Genomic DNA, 13,473 nt, shown 5'->3' with positions numbered 1-13,473 from the left:
GTTGTTATTTGCCGTCGAGTCGGCCCCGACTCATAGCGACCCCTCCTTGGGTTTCCGAGGCAGTATCACTACAGAAGTAGGATTGCCCAACCTTACTTAGGCCTTCTTTATTTTGTAGGCGCTCTGGTAGCATAGTGCCTAAAGCACTTGACTCCTATCCAGAAGCTTGATGGTTCAAATCACCAGCCACTCCTTGGAAGGAAGGTTGGGCAATCTACTTCCATAGTAATAACGCCTCGAAAACCCAAGGAGGGGTCACCATGAGTTGGATCTGACCCAACAGCACACAACAACAACAACTTTATTTTGTTTTGATCTTTTTCTGATTGATCCTTTTCCAAAGAAGTATTGAGGTATTTGTTGTCATTCTCATGAATTCTGTCTTCCATTGATTCAGTTATACTCCTTTGCCTCTTCGGTGTGTTCTGTTTTTGAAAATTTAGTGTTAATCTGGATTTCTATCTGTAGATTTTTGTGTCATTTCTAATTTTTAGTTTATTTTGTCATTTTGTCCTTGTATTGTCTTCCGAGATTGTTCTAGGGTTTTGTCTATGTTTTCCTTAATTTTGTCAGTGTTTTCCTTGATATGTCTCAATCTGTTGAAGGTATGTAAATGTAATTCTTTTGAATTCCTTATTAGGGAGTTCCAATTCGGCTTCTTCCTCAGGGATGTGTTGTGGGTCAGTTCTCCGCTCTCTTGTTTCTACTGCTTTATCTTGCTTCTTTGTTTGGACTATATAGGTCTGTTGTCTCTAAGACATTGTGACACTGTTGTATTTACATTTAATTGTTTTTGTTATGTGCCCTCAAGTTAGACCCGACTCATAGTCAACTCAACTCATAGTGACACCCCTCCTTGGGTTTCTGAGGTGGTATCACTGCGGAAGTAGATTGCCCAACCTTTCTTCTGAGGAGTGGCCAGTGGATTTGAACCGCCAGCCTTCTGGTTAGCAGTCAGGTGCCTTAGGCACTATGCTACCAGAGCTCCTGCATTTAATTAGTGAATGTATAAGGAGCTGTAGTGGTGTAGTGCCTAAGGTGGTTCAAACCCACCAGCCGCTCCACAGAAGGAAGACTGGATGATCTACTTCCACAAAGATTTTCTGCCTCAGAAATCCAAAAGGGGGTTGTTATGAGTTGGAAGCAACTTGATAACAGTGAGTTTGTTTTTTTTGGTTTGGTGACTGTATGTGAGAGTGATTTGCCCAAGATTTTTGTTTTCTGTGGATGTATCTGAGTAACCAGGGTACTGTGCTTCTTTGTTTGCTAGTTTGCAGCACTTAAGCACTTACCACCTGTCTCCTGGTGGGTGTGATAGAGAATGCAAGTGGGTGCACAGATCTGTGTTAGCTGTTTGTGAAGAGCAGTTAAAGGTGAGTCAAGCTCATATTGGCTCTCGTGTACTGTTGGCCATTTGGTGCAGAAGCAAATGGTGGCTCTCACTCAGCAGGGGGGCTGCAGAAGGTGGGGGTATTGTTGGGTTGTATGGGCATGGTTGTGGTCTCCCACTCAGACAAAAAGAACAGTCAAAAAAACCACCAAAAAAGTGAAAATGAGAACAAAAAAAGCACACATGCCATAAACACACAAGAACAATCACCAAAAAGAGAAAGAAAGAAAGAAAGAAAGAAAAAAGGCAATAAATGAGACAAAATATTTAAAGAAATATTTCAGAAAGACAGAAGAAATATAAATAGAAAAAGGCAGGGGGACCCACAGCATCTGGAAGGGGGGAATAAGAAATGAGCTAAAGTAAGAGAATAATGACAAAAAAAATGGGAAAAATGCAAAAAGAAAAACAAAGAATGGAAAGAACCACAATCGAGCAAAAAATGGGAACCAAGCAAAGGGAAGCAAAAAGAAAGCCCAAAACTGGAACCTGGGGAGGAAAAAAAGAAAGAATAAAAAGGAAAAGGAAAAAAAAAATAAAAGCAAAGAAACAAATCTGGAGTGGGTGGGGTGCAGGGCAGGGCATGCAGCTCCTTCAGAGCACAGAGACTGGGATGGAATTGCTGCTGGCCCAGAAGGTGGGTTTAGGTGAGGGATGGCCACACCCCCATTTCCCAAGAGGGTGTGGGGTATAAGAGTGACAAGGGGAATATCGTACCTTTCCAGTCATCAGCCTCTAGTATTCTGTGTTGTCCTTGACAAGTAGAGGCTATTTTTAGGTCCCTGGAATCTGAACAAGAACTGTTGCTTTAAATATCCAAAATGGCCACCGCTGTAAACATTCAAAATGGCTGCATACTCTGGACAGCTGAAAGTCCGCATCTCAGTTTGTCTCCTTCTTTGCTCTTTCCCTTTTTAGTCATCAGCCACCAGTACAGTCGTCCATGCAACCCTTGGTCAGCAGGGCTGAATTTTAGGTTAATTTTCAGGTCCTAACACCACTTGGAAATACTCAAACTGTCCATGTCATCAGGATAGCTGACAGTCTGCAGCTCCATTTGTCTCCTTATTCACTGTTTTCATTCAGGTTCTACTAGTTGGTGTTTAATCCACTTCTGTATACTTCCATTCTGAGCTGAGGGTTCCAGGATTATTGTCTGTATCTGTGTCGACTTGTTTCTCTTTTCTTTGTTGAAGAGGGTCTGTGTAGCTTTGTCTGTCTATTTTGCCATATTACCTGAAGTTCTCTCCTTTCTTGTTTTGGTTAGAAGGTTTATTAGTTATCTTCGTGGTTACCCTGTAGTAGATTCTTATCTCCCTTAATTTAAAACATTCTGTTCTATATTGACTTTAACTTGACTTCCTTTCCATATGGACATTTTCTACTTGTACTGTTTATTCCCCTGGAACAATATCAGGCTCATTTGAATTGGGGCAAGAAAGGGACAAATGGCTGTGAAGGCCCTCCCTCACTGACCCTGACCTCTGGACACTTCCATTTCTAGCAGCCTGAGTTAGAAGCTGAAATTTGGCTGCTGGATATCTAAGAGACTGAGAGAACTTTTTCACCCTTAAACAGAGGTACAACTCTGCAGCCTCCTCCAGAAAGGGGGCTCACTTGCTCCAAGCATCTCCCACCTCTATGAACTGAGAAGTCTGTGCTGGGGTGGTTAGAGTAGAGGGTACCAGGGCGACTTTTCTCTAGAGTCTAGGTAGGAGTTTTGTCTGCCCAGAAGGGAGCCAGACCCGTGCCAGTGAATCACGACTGGTAAACTAGACTGTCCACCTCAGAAAGTAGAGCTCACTTCCCTCTATAGGGGCAAAACCTTTCCCCACCACCTCCAAACTGGAGGCCAAGGAAGCCTGCAGCCAACCACAGCAATTCACTCCAAACAGATAGACCCAAAGGCTATAGCTATCTCTCTGTCCTCGTGCATCAGTGGTTGATCCTTTTCATAGTGAGCAAAACTGGCAAATGCCTGCAGCATTTTTGACTGGTGGGGAACAGTACTGCTTTGCGCCTACTACCTCTGCAGACACACACATGTCGAGTGTGGTTTCTGCTACATTTGACTGCTTCCAGGGCTGCCACCTGACTATAATTACAAAAGTCCCTCCTCTTCAACTTCCCTTGTGTTGTTGTTATTATTATTATGTGCCCTGATACATTCCCTTCTTTATTTTAAACCATATGGTGTCCCCTTGTTCTGTTCCAACAGCAGCCTCCTGGTTTGTGTACAGGTTTCTCATGAGTACAATCAAGTGTTCGGGAATTCCCATTCTTCTCAATACTCCTCCCCAAGGGGATGTCTTTGCTCTTCATCACTTGAAAGAGGTCCTTTGTAGCTGATCTTCCCAGTGCTGTACATCATCTGATGTCCTGACTGTGTCTGTATGCTAAGCAGATAATCCAAGAAGCTGGACTACAAGAAGAAGAACGTGGCATCAGGATTGGAGGAAGAATCATTAACAACCTGTGATATGCTGACGACACAACTTTGCTTGCTGAAAGTGAGGATGTCTTGAGGCACTTATACTGATGAAGATTGAAAAATACAGTCTGCAGTATGGATTACATCTCAATATAAAGAAAACAAAAATTCTCACAACTAAACCTAAACGCAGCATGACGATGAATGGAGAAAAGATTGAAGTTGTAAGAGACTTCACATTGCTTGGTTCTACAATCAACACCAATGTAAGCAGCAGTCAGGACATCAGATGATGTATAGCACTGGGAAGATCAGCTATAAAGGACCTCTTTCAAGTGATGAAGAGCAAAGATATCCCCTTGAGGACTAAGGTGCTCCTGACCCAAGCCATGGTATTTTCAGTCACTTCATTCATAAGCATATGACAGCTGGACAGTGAATAAGGAAGACTGAAAAAGAGTTGATGCTTTTGAGTTGTGGTGCTGGCGAAGAATGCTAAAAGTACCATGAACTGCAAAAAGATCTAACAAGTCTGTCCTGGAGGAAGTGCAGCCAGAAATCTCCTTGGAAGCAAGAATGGCCCGACTTCGTCTCACCTACTTTCATCATGTTGTCAGAAGGGACCATTCCCTGGGGAAGGATGTCATCCTTGGTAAGGTGGAGGGTCGACGAAAGAGAGGAAGGCCCTCAACAAGATGGATTGATACAGTGGCTGTGGTGATGGGCTTAAGTATAGCAAGGATTGTGGAGCTGACATGGAACCAAGCAGTGTTTCCTTCTTCTGTGCAGTGGGTCTCTAGGAGTCAGAGACAACTCGACAGCACCTAACAAAAAGAAAACAACTCATTAGCATATACTGAAACATACCAACACACAATTAACAAATAAAAGCAACTTCAAAATGCCTCAGAGACAGCAGACAATATCCATTCTTATAAAGAAATAGGATAAGATAGCAGAAGTAAGTGACCAAAATCAAGAACTAGGAAGTCTTCCCAAGAAAGAATAGGTAATAGAACTAGCTGAGCAGGAATTCAAAGATGTGTGTGTGTGTGTATATATATATATATATATATATACACACACATACATACATATATATATACATATGTATGTATATACACACACACACATACATATACATATATACATACATAGGACCTTCTAAGAGCTCAAGGAAACCATAATCAGAAGCAAGGAAAAGACTCACAGTACTCAAGAGCTCCAGAAAATCATTCAAGAACAAAATGACAAAATAAATAGACAATTAGAAATCATACAAAAACAACAAATGGATATCCAGAAGGTGAACACGAAAATTAAAGATTTAACAGGTTGAAAGGACAAAACAGTAGAATTGAATTGGCTGAGGAATGCATATCCCAACTAGAAAACAAATCCCTTGACAAGAGTTTGTATGAGGAAAAATCAGATCAGCATATCAAGAGAAATGAAGAAAACCAAAGAGTTATTTGGGGTGATGTCAAAAGAATTAACATATACCTGATTGGAATCCCAGAACAATTTTAAAAAAAGAAAAACAGACTCACTGTCAAGTTGATTTGACTCATAGCGACCCCTCCTTGGGTTTCTGAGGTGGTATCTCTATAGAAGTAGATTGCCCAATCTTCCTTCCAAGGAGTGGCTGGTGGGTTTGAACCGCTAGCCTTCTGCTTAGCAGTCAGATGCCTTAGGCACTATGCCACCAGAGCTCCTTCCCAGAACAACAGGAGGCCAAAAAAAAAAAAAAAAGCAGCCCACTGAGAAAATCATTGAAGATTTGCTAACAGGAAACTCCTCCAATATCATAAAAGATGAAAAGATGTCCATCCAAGAAGCTCAGTGAACCCCATACAGGATAGATCCAAAGTCAAAGTCACCAAGACATATCATAATCATAAACTTCCCAAAACCAAAAATGAAGACTATTGAGGGCATCTCAGGAAAACAACGTTACCTACAAAGGGCAACCAGTGAGACTAAGCTCCAATTTTTCAGCAGAAATCATGTAGGCAAGAAGACAATTGGGTGACATATACAAAATCTTAAGGAAAAAAATTGCCAACCAAGAATTTTTTATCCAGCAAAACTGTCCCTCAAAATATGATGGTGAGATCAGGGCATTCCCAGACAAACAAATTATAGAAATTTGTAAAAACCAGTCCAACCCTTCAAGAAATGCTAAAGGGATTCCTTCTGACAGAAAACCACAACGGAAGACAGCAACGTAAGATTGAGGCTTGTGACAGCTCCACTGAGAAACCAACCCAGGAAAAGAATTCTCAAATCTAAAATAAGCTTACAGAATGGAAAATAGAGAACCAGAAGAGAAATCTGTAAACAATACCAACAGCAAATCAAATAGAGGGACAGTCCCTTAGAATTTGAATGGTCGATTTCCTAATTGTTGCATAAGCCCATCTAGTGTTTTGTGTATCTTGCAGAATGTGAGATTTTTTTTTTTTTTCAGAAAAGAATCTGTGGCATTATAGCAGAAATGCCTATCTTGGAATAATTATGATGAAGTCCTCACATAAATAAGAATTCTTAAGGACCATTTTAGGAACTTATAGAACTACTAGCCTATTCATTTAACCTCTCTAAACATTTTTATTTCTTTTTCTTCATTGTATATTCTGGTTTTTGGCTCTCCTTTTAGACTTTTTCCTTCATTTCAAACACTATCACTTGACGGTGTTCAAAGCGATTAACTCTGTTGCTACCACTGCTTTCTGTTAGGACTCATTCTGGGTCCTCTTCCTTCAAATTTCAGTCCTTCACGGCTTCTTTTCGTTACTGAATTGCAGATGGATGTGGAAAGGAGCCAAAGACAAACTCTTGATGTTTTCCTGCCTATCTGCCCTGTGGCAGCAACCATAATTGTGATTCTGTTGTCTCTATTAATGGTCCACCTACCACACCTTCCCAATACACAGACCCTTTGATGCTGTCTAGCCTAATATTAAGAAACAGCAAATCAAACACCTACATTTTTTTTTTGTATATATCATGCTTTACTTTTTTTTTTTTTTTATTAGGATTTGGGTGAAGATTTACAGAGTAAATTCACTTTTCATACAGCAGTTCACATATACTTTGTCTCATGTCATTGACCAAAATTTACAATGCAGCGGCTCCCCTCCCACTTCCTCCCCATAGTTACCTCCTCCCAGTGTCCATCCCTTCATACTCTTCTGCACCCTGAGCTATCTCCCTGTGCATAAGCAGCCCTTCCTTCTCCCATGATTGTTCTCTCCAGGGCGTGTGTCTACTTGAGAAACACCTACATTTATAGTATGAATTTTATACTATCTTAAATGGATTTCACTCTTTCAGGAATATTCCTGAGTGCCTACTAAGTGCTAGGGCACATTCTAAATGATAGTGGAAAAGGGTGAACAAAATGGGCAAAAATTTCTGATTTCATTGAGTTTACATTCTTAGAATAGGGAGAGACAGACAGTAAGCAACAGAAAAAGTAAAATATGCAATATTAGATGGTGATAAATGCTGTGAAAGTTAAGTAAAACAGGTGAGGGGAACACTTCATAGAAAAGGTGACATTTGAATAAAGGCATGGTTCAGGGAAAAAGCCAAGTGGATATTTAGAGAGAGAACATTCCAGGCGAAGGAAATAGCAAAATAGTGGTTCTAAGACAGGAGCTTGTTTGGTGTGTTTGAAAAACAGCAAAGAGTTCAGTGTAGATGTAGAAGAGTCACCAAGACAAGAAGTGATAGTAAATGAAGGAAAGGTAATGTGGTAGGGGATTAGAAGGGCTTTAGTCTGCTATGTGTATGATTAGAAACCATTGATAGTTTTCGAGCAGAGGAGTGAGATAATGTTACTTAAGTTTTAACAGCAGCTTAAGACTGGAAGTTGATTTATTAGGCCATGTAGTACTACCCATATCCATTGCAGGAGTTCCTTCTATAACACTTTTAAAAGAGGGTCTTTTTACCTTTGCGGTGGCTGAGAATTCTGAAATCTTACTTTTGTACAGTGCTCCTAATTATGTAGAGCTGGATGCTGATTCCCAGTGAGCAATTCTATCCATTGTCTATTGGAAGTGCCCTAAAGAAATATTATTTGGATACAGGTACCATACCCTTTTCCCCCCTGTCATTAGTACACCAGTTTAAATAGCCCCAGTTCCTTTGGCTATTTGCTGTTAGATTTAATTTGGAGATCTTTTAGTATTGCTGTCCTTATTGTCTCTGGTTGTGTTCCATTTTATCTAAATCCCTCTTACTGTCCATTAAAGAACTGGACAGTCAAGGACAGTGAGGCTGGTGCAGGACCAGACAGTGTTTCGTTCTGTTGTACATAGGGTCACTGTGAGTTGGAGACAACTTGACAGCACCCAATAACAACAACATAGTCTGTTTGTTTGTTTGTTTACTTTGTTTTAACTCAACTTTAAGACTTAACAGTTATTTCTTCTATAAGGCAGTTCTTAATTTGCAATCAGTAACCCACCATGACCTTTTCTATGTATAATTATTTCATTTTCCATAGAAGTGGCTTTAAGAATGGTAAGATAGACAGGATCAGTAGCTTGGGAGCTATGTAATACTAGTTGAATAATAGTATGAAACTAAATGTAGCTAAATACAAAGGAGATTGTCTAGTAAATTACTAGGAAAATTACTTGGCAAGCATTCATTCATTCCATATACTGATTGCCTAATGTATATGATAACACTATCCTAAACGCTGGGAAAACATTGATGAATTTAATACAGTCTTTTCTCTGAAGGCACTCACAGTCTGTTTGGGAAGACAGAACCATAAATAACTATGGTACATATGAAAGTGATTTGAAATAAAATACAAAGATTTATCAAGCACTGTGAAATCATAGGGAAAGGAGCAATTCTAACTAGAGAATTGGAGGTGGTTTCCCAGAAGAGGTGATTTTTTAATAGAACTTTAATGGATAAATTAGTAAGAGTTTATCGTATAAAGAAAGGTATTCAGGGTGAGGTAATAGCCAACATTATTTATTTCCTGTTCTAGATACCTGAAGTTTAACAAAACAATAAATAACTTCTTTTGTATTAGGAGAATGTTACTAGTTTTGACCTTGATCTTCTTTTAGTGTGTAATATTAATGTATTTTCTCCTCTTAAGTTTTAGAAAATGAAATCTTTCTGGGTTTAAATTTTATTGGCTTTTATTTTCTTTGTCTGACTCTTAGATCAGGTCCCAAAGAGCAAAGTCAAAGATGGGGAAAGAAATGGATAATCCCCTGTTGTTTAAGAATTTTCCTTCTATAATACAGATAGACTGTAGAGATACCACCTTGGAAACCCAAAGAGGGGTCACTATGAGTCGGATCCGACTCCACGGCAGAGAGTTTTAATACAGATAGAAGAGATGTAATTGCTCAGAACTTTAAAGACTTTTTTAATATGCTTATCTTTAAGTGTTTGGTTAATCAGGTTTGTTTGATCCTTGGCTACTTGGACTTTATACTTTTTCCTTTCTTTTTAAAGGGCTGCTTTGTTTTTAAGCCAAATTTTAAGAAGAGAAAGATCTCTGTGCCAATAGGTAAGATGTCTTAGTATCAAATTTTTTAGCTTTTCCTTCTAAATCTTCTTAAATGTTAAGAACTGACCCTAAATTTAATTTACTGATTATCTTGTCTAAGCATGGCTTACCATGTTGATGTAGCAGTTATGTTCTAAGGCATAGATTAAATGGATAAAGGTATAGCCGAGGATTCTAATCCAAAGGAGAATCCAAATACACTACCAGAAGACAAATTGAAAAGTAAATTTCCTTCTAACGAAATGTTAGCTATATTTTAAAAGAGACTGTCTTAAAAGTAGATTAGTGGTTGTGTGGGGTGAGATGGGAATTGAATAAAAAACAGGGCTTCTGCATGAATAATTTCTCTTAGAAGGATCAGCACAAGGCAGATCCCTATGAAACAGAGGTTTCCAATGACCAAAGGATGTCTGACTTTTCCAAACAACTGTACCACTCCATCATTTCTAACATTAACATCTCCTCCTGTCCTTAGTACTCTCCCTCCCATCTTAGGGTTCCATAATTCACTGTCATGTCTCACAAAACTCACCAAACATCAAGGAAATGCCTCACATGATTATAGAGACTGGCAAGTCCTAAATCTGTAGGTCAGGCATCATTCTGTAGGATTCTCCTCACTCACATGGTTGCAGGGGCTGATGAACCCAAGTCAGCAGGTCAGATGATAGGCTACTCGCTTACAAGGCTGTGGAAGTGAGTAATCAGGTCAAACGATAGGCTGCTGGCTCAACTCCCAAGTCCAGAAGTCAGATGATGACAAGCCAGATGCAAGATCCAGAGCAAGAGAGAGAACTTTGCCAGAGCATTCATATATATTGGTAAAAGACTATACCCAGAAGGAAACTAAGGGTGGTGACTTTAGTCACACCTTCTATTAAGGCAGTTACTCAGGATACAGCCCACCCTAATCTGCCCTGGTTGACATAATGGACAGCATATGCAAATTGGGACGATAACCATAGGCAGAAAGGATAGGATTTGCAATACATCACGGAATGGACCATACTAAGTAATTCACTGCACCACAGCTTTGAACCATTTGGAACCAGTTCAGTCATGGCTGACATAGCAAAATTGGAACAGACCTGAATTTTTAACTGGAACGGGAAAAATTATAGATTGAGGGTGTGGAATGGGAGACTCAAAAGAAGAGGTGCCGTGAGCCCTTTTAGAAGTTTTATGTAGAAGATTGAATTATTGCCAGGTCTGTGAAGAGCAACACACTTTCAAAGTGGTACGGTCGGCCTCCATCTTTGTTTGAGTTTAGTGCTGTTGTTTCTGACTTTTTCAATCAAGAGATTTTTTGCTATGGAACATACACACTGCCTTTGTTTTCCAAGAGAGAGATTAAATTTGTAGTAGGGCATTGACCCTCGTTTCTCCAGTCCTGGTTATTGTTCTGGTACACCCACATTTTACAAATTCAAGTCCGTTTCAGTTTTACTTTGTCAGCTATGACTGAAACCCTGCTGGAAAGAACTTAGGGAACTTTTTGAAGTAATAAAGTGATTATTGATTGAGGTGGTGATTGCATGAGTATATATTTTGTCAGAACATACTGAAGTATTAAAATAGGTGTGTTTATTTATAATTATACCTCAATGAAATTTAAAGAAATAATAAATTTAAAGAAAAAGAATAGATACTGTCTTCAGTTTCTTCATTTATCTTCAGATATCTGTTTACTAATCAATTTGCTAATGAGATTTCACATCAAACAAATCCGAAAGTGTTTATTTGCAGTGGTTTGAAATCCTAGCTGAACATTAGACTTACTTAGGGAACATTTTTTATAACTTTATTTTGAAATAATTATAGATTCATATGATATGCAGTTGCAAGAAATATTACAGAGAGGTCCCCTTTACCCTTCACCCAGTTGTTTCCCATTGATAAACCTGTATAACTGTAGTACAGTATCAGAATCAGGGAACTGATACTGGTACATTCGACTCACCTTATTCAGATTTCAACTTGGGAAACTTTTAAAAAATATCAGTGCCCAGATCTAGACCAATTGAATCAGAGTATCTCGGAGTTGGGCCCTAGCATTGGTGTTTTTGAAATCTCCTCATGGGCTTACTGAGTATATTTATACTCTGTTCAGTGCTGTAAAGGTTAATCTAATGGAACAGATTATGAAGTATAATTGAGCATACCCTTATAATAATTTTGAATGAAGAAAGAAAAACTGAACTATACTACTTTTTGACTAAGTAAAAAAAATAATAACATATAAAAAGTAGAATTTTTTAGAATTGTCACATAACACAGACATTCAGTGATAAGAGACCTGTGGCCAAGGAGAAAATAATAAAATAATAATCCGTATTGGATAGGGAGAAAGAAAGTATGACTTAAGAATTAAGTTTCTGATTAATGGGAAAACCAGTGGTTTACAGCATTACACCCTTGAAAACTTTGTCTCAAACCTGAAGTTTTTTTCTGCTCCTTGCCCTCCTTCCTTCCCTTACACTCGCCAAACAAAAGGTAACCACAGTGTTTTTGGAAATAGAGAACAAAGGAAATGTACATTATAAGTTATTTAGTTTTAAGTGATTGACTTATGAACAAATTTCTTTAATGTTGGAGATTGCTAAACTTAATAGAAATAGTTCACTTTCAGATAAAAATTCAAGACTTATTCTATTTCCCATGAAAGACACGTGGGATACAGTGACATCTTATTTATCAGTAATATTTTGTTGTTGTTATGTGCCGTCTAGTCGGACCCGACTCATAGCGACCCCTCCTTGGGTTTCCGAGGCAGTATCGCTATGGAAGTAGATTGCTCAGCCTTCCTTCTGAAGAATGGCTGGTGGGTTTGAACCGCCAGCCTTCTGGTTAGCAGTCAAGTGCCTTAGGCACTATGCTACCAGAGCTCCTATCAGTAATATAGTTAATAAAAGTACTAATATTTATTGGTAGTATACTGCATGTCAGTCACTACTTGTCTGTCAGCTTGTCATACTGTGGTGACTTACGTGTTGCTGTGAGGTTGGAGGCTGTGCCATTGGTATTTCAAATACTAGCAGTGTCACCCATGGTGGACAGATTTTAGTGGAGCTTCCAGACTAAGATAGAATTGGAAGAAGGAAAGGGTCATCCACTTTTCAAAGTATTGGCCATTGGAAACCTGATGAACAGCAGTGAAACACTGTCTCATCTATTACTGGAAAACTTTATGAATATCCCTGAAACATTGTCCACTATAGTGCTGGAAGATGAGCCCATCAGATCAGAAGGCACTCAAAATATAACTGGGAAAGAGCTGACACCTCAGAGTCGACACAACCTTAATATAGATGGAGCAAAGCTTTTGGGACCTCCGTTGGCTGAAGTGGCATGACTCAAGATGGGAAGAAACAGCTGCAGATATCCATTAAAAATTGAAACATGGAATGTACAAAGTGTGAATATAGGAAAATCGGAAGTTGTCAAAAATGAAATGGAATGCATAAAAATTGATATGGTCGGCATTTCTGAGCTGAAATGGACTTGTTTTGGTCATTTTGAATCAGACAACCATATGATCTACTATGCTAGGGATGACAAATTGAAGAGGAGTGGCATGGCATTCATCATCACAAATAATGTTGCAAGGTGTATTCTGAAGTACAGTGCTGTCAGTGATAGGATAATATGCATACACCTACAAGAAAGAAGAGTTAATACTACTATTAATCAGATTTACATACCACCCACAAAAACTAAAGATGAGGAAATAGAAGACTTTCACCAAGATCTGCAGTCTGAAATTGGCCAAACATGCGATCAAGATGTATTGATTATTACTGGTGATTGGAATGTGAAAGTTGAAGACAAAGAAGAATCACCAGTACTTGGAAAATACGGCCTTGGGTGATAGAAATGACACCAGAGATCACATAATAGAATTTTGCAAGACCAACCACTTATTCATTGCAAATATCATTTGTCATCTTTGCCAGATGGAATACACAGGAATCAGATTGACTGTTGTTGTTGTTATGTGCCGTTGAGTCGCACCTGACTCATAGCAACCCCTCCTTGGGTTTCCAAGGCAGTATCACTATGGAAGTAGATTGCCCAACCTTCCTTCCGAGGAGTGGCTGGTGG

At 39.1% G+C, this 13,473-nt stretch overlaps 1 protein-coding gene across 1 annotated transcript in view; it reads left to right on the top strand.

The window, feature by feature from the left end:
* Window positions 1–9,320: 9,320 nt before the first annotated feature.
* Window positions 9,321–13,473, top strand: part of ORC3 (origin recognition complex subunit 3) — an 80,489-nt gene continuing 76,336 nt past the window's right edge. The window contains exon 1 of the mRNA XM_007950980.2: window positions 9,321–9,372. The gene's annotated coding sequence lies outside the window, so the exon portion shown is untranslated. The remainder of the gene's footprint in view (window positions 9,373–13,473) is intronic.

The sequence above is a fragment of the Orycteropus afer genome, unplaced genomic scaffold, assembly GCF_000298275.1.
Source record: "Orycteropus afer afer isolate SDZICR_OR568_19922 unplaced genomic scaffold, OryAfe1.0 scaffold00011, whole genome shotgun sequence".
Lineage (NCBI taxonomy): Eukaryota > Metazoa > Chordata > Mammalia > Tubulidentata > Orycteropodidae > Orycteropus > Orycteropus afer.
The sequence above is the reverse complement of the archived record's forward strand: the minus strand, read 5'-3'. Positions and strand labels throughout refer to the sequence as shown.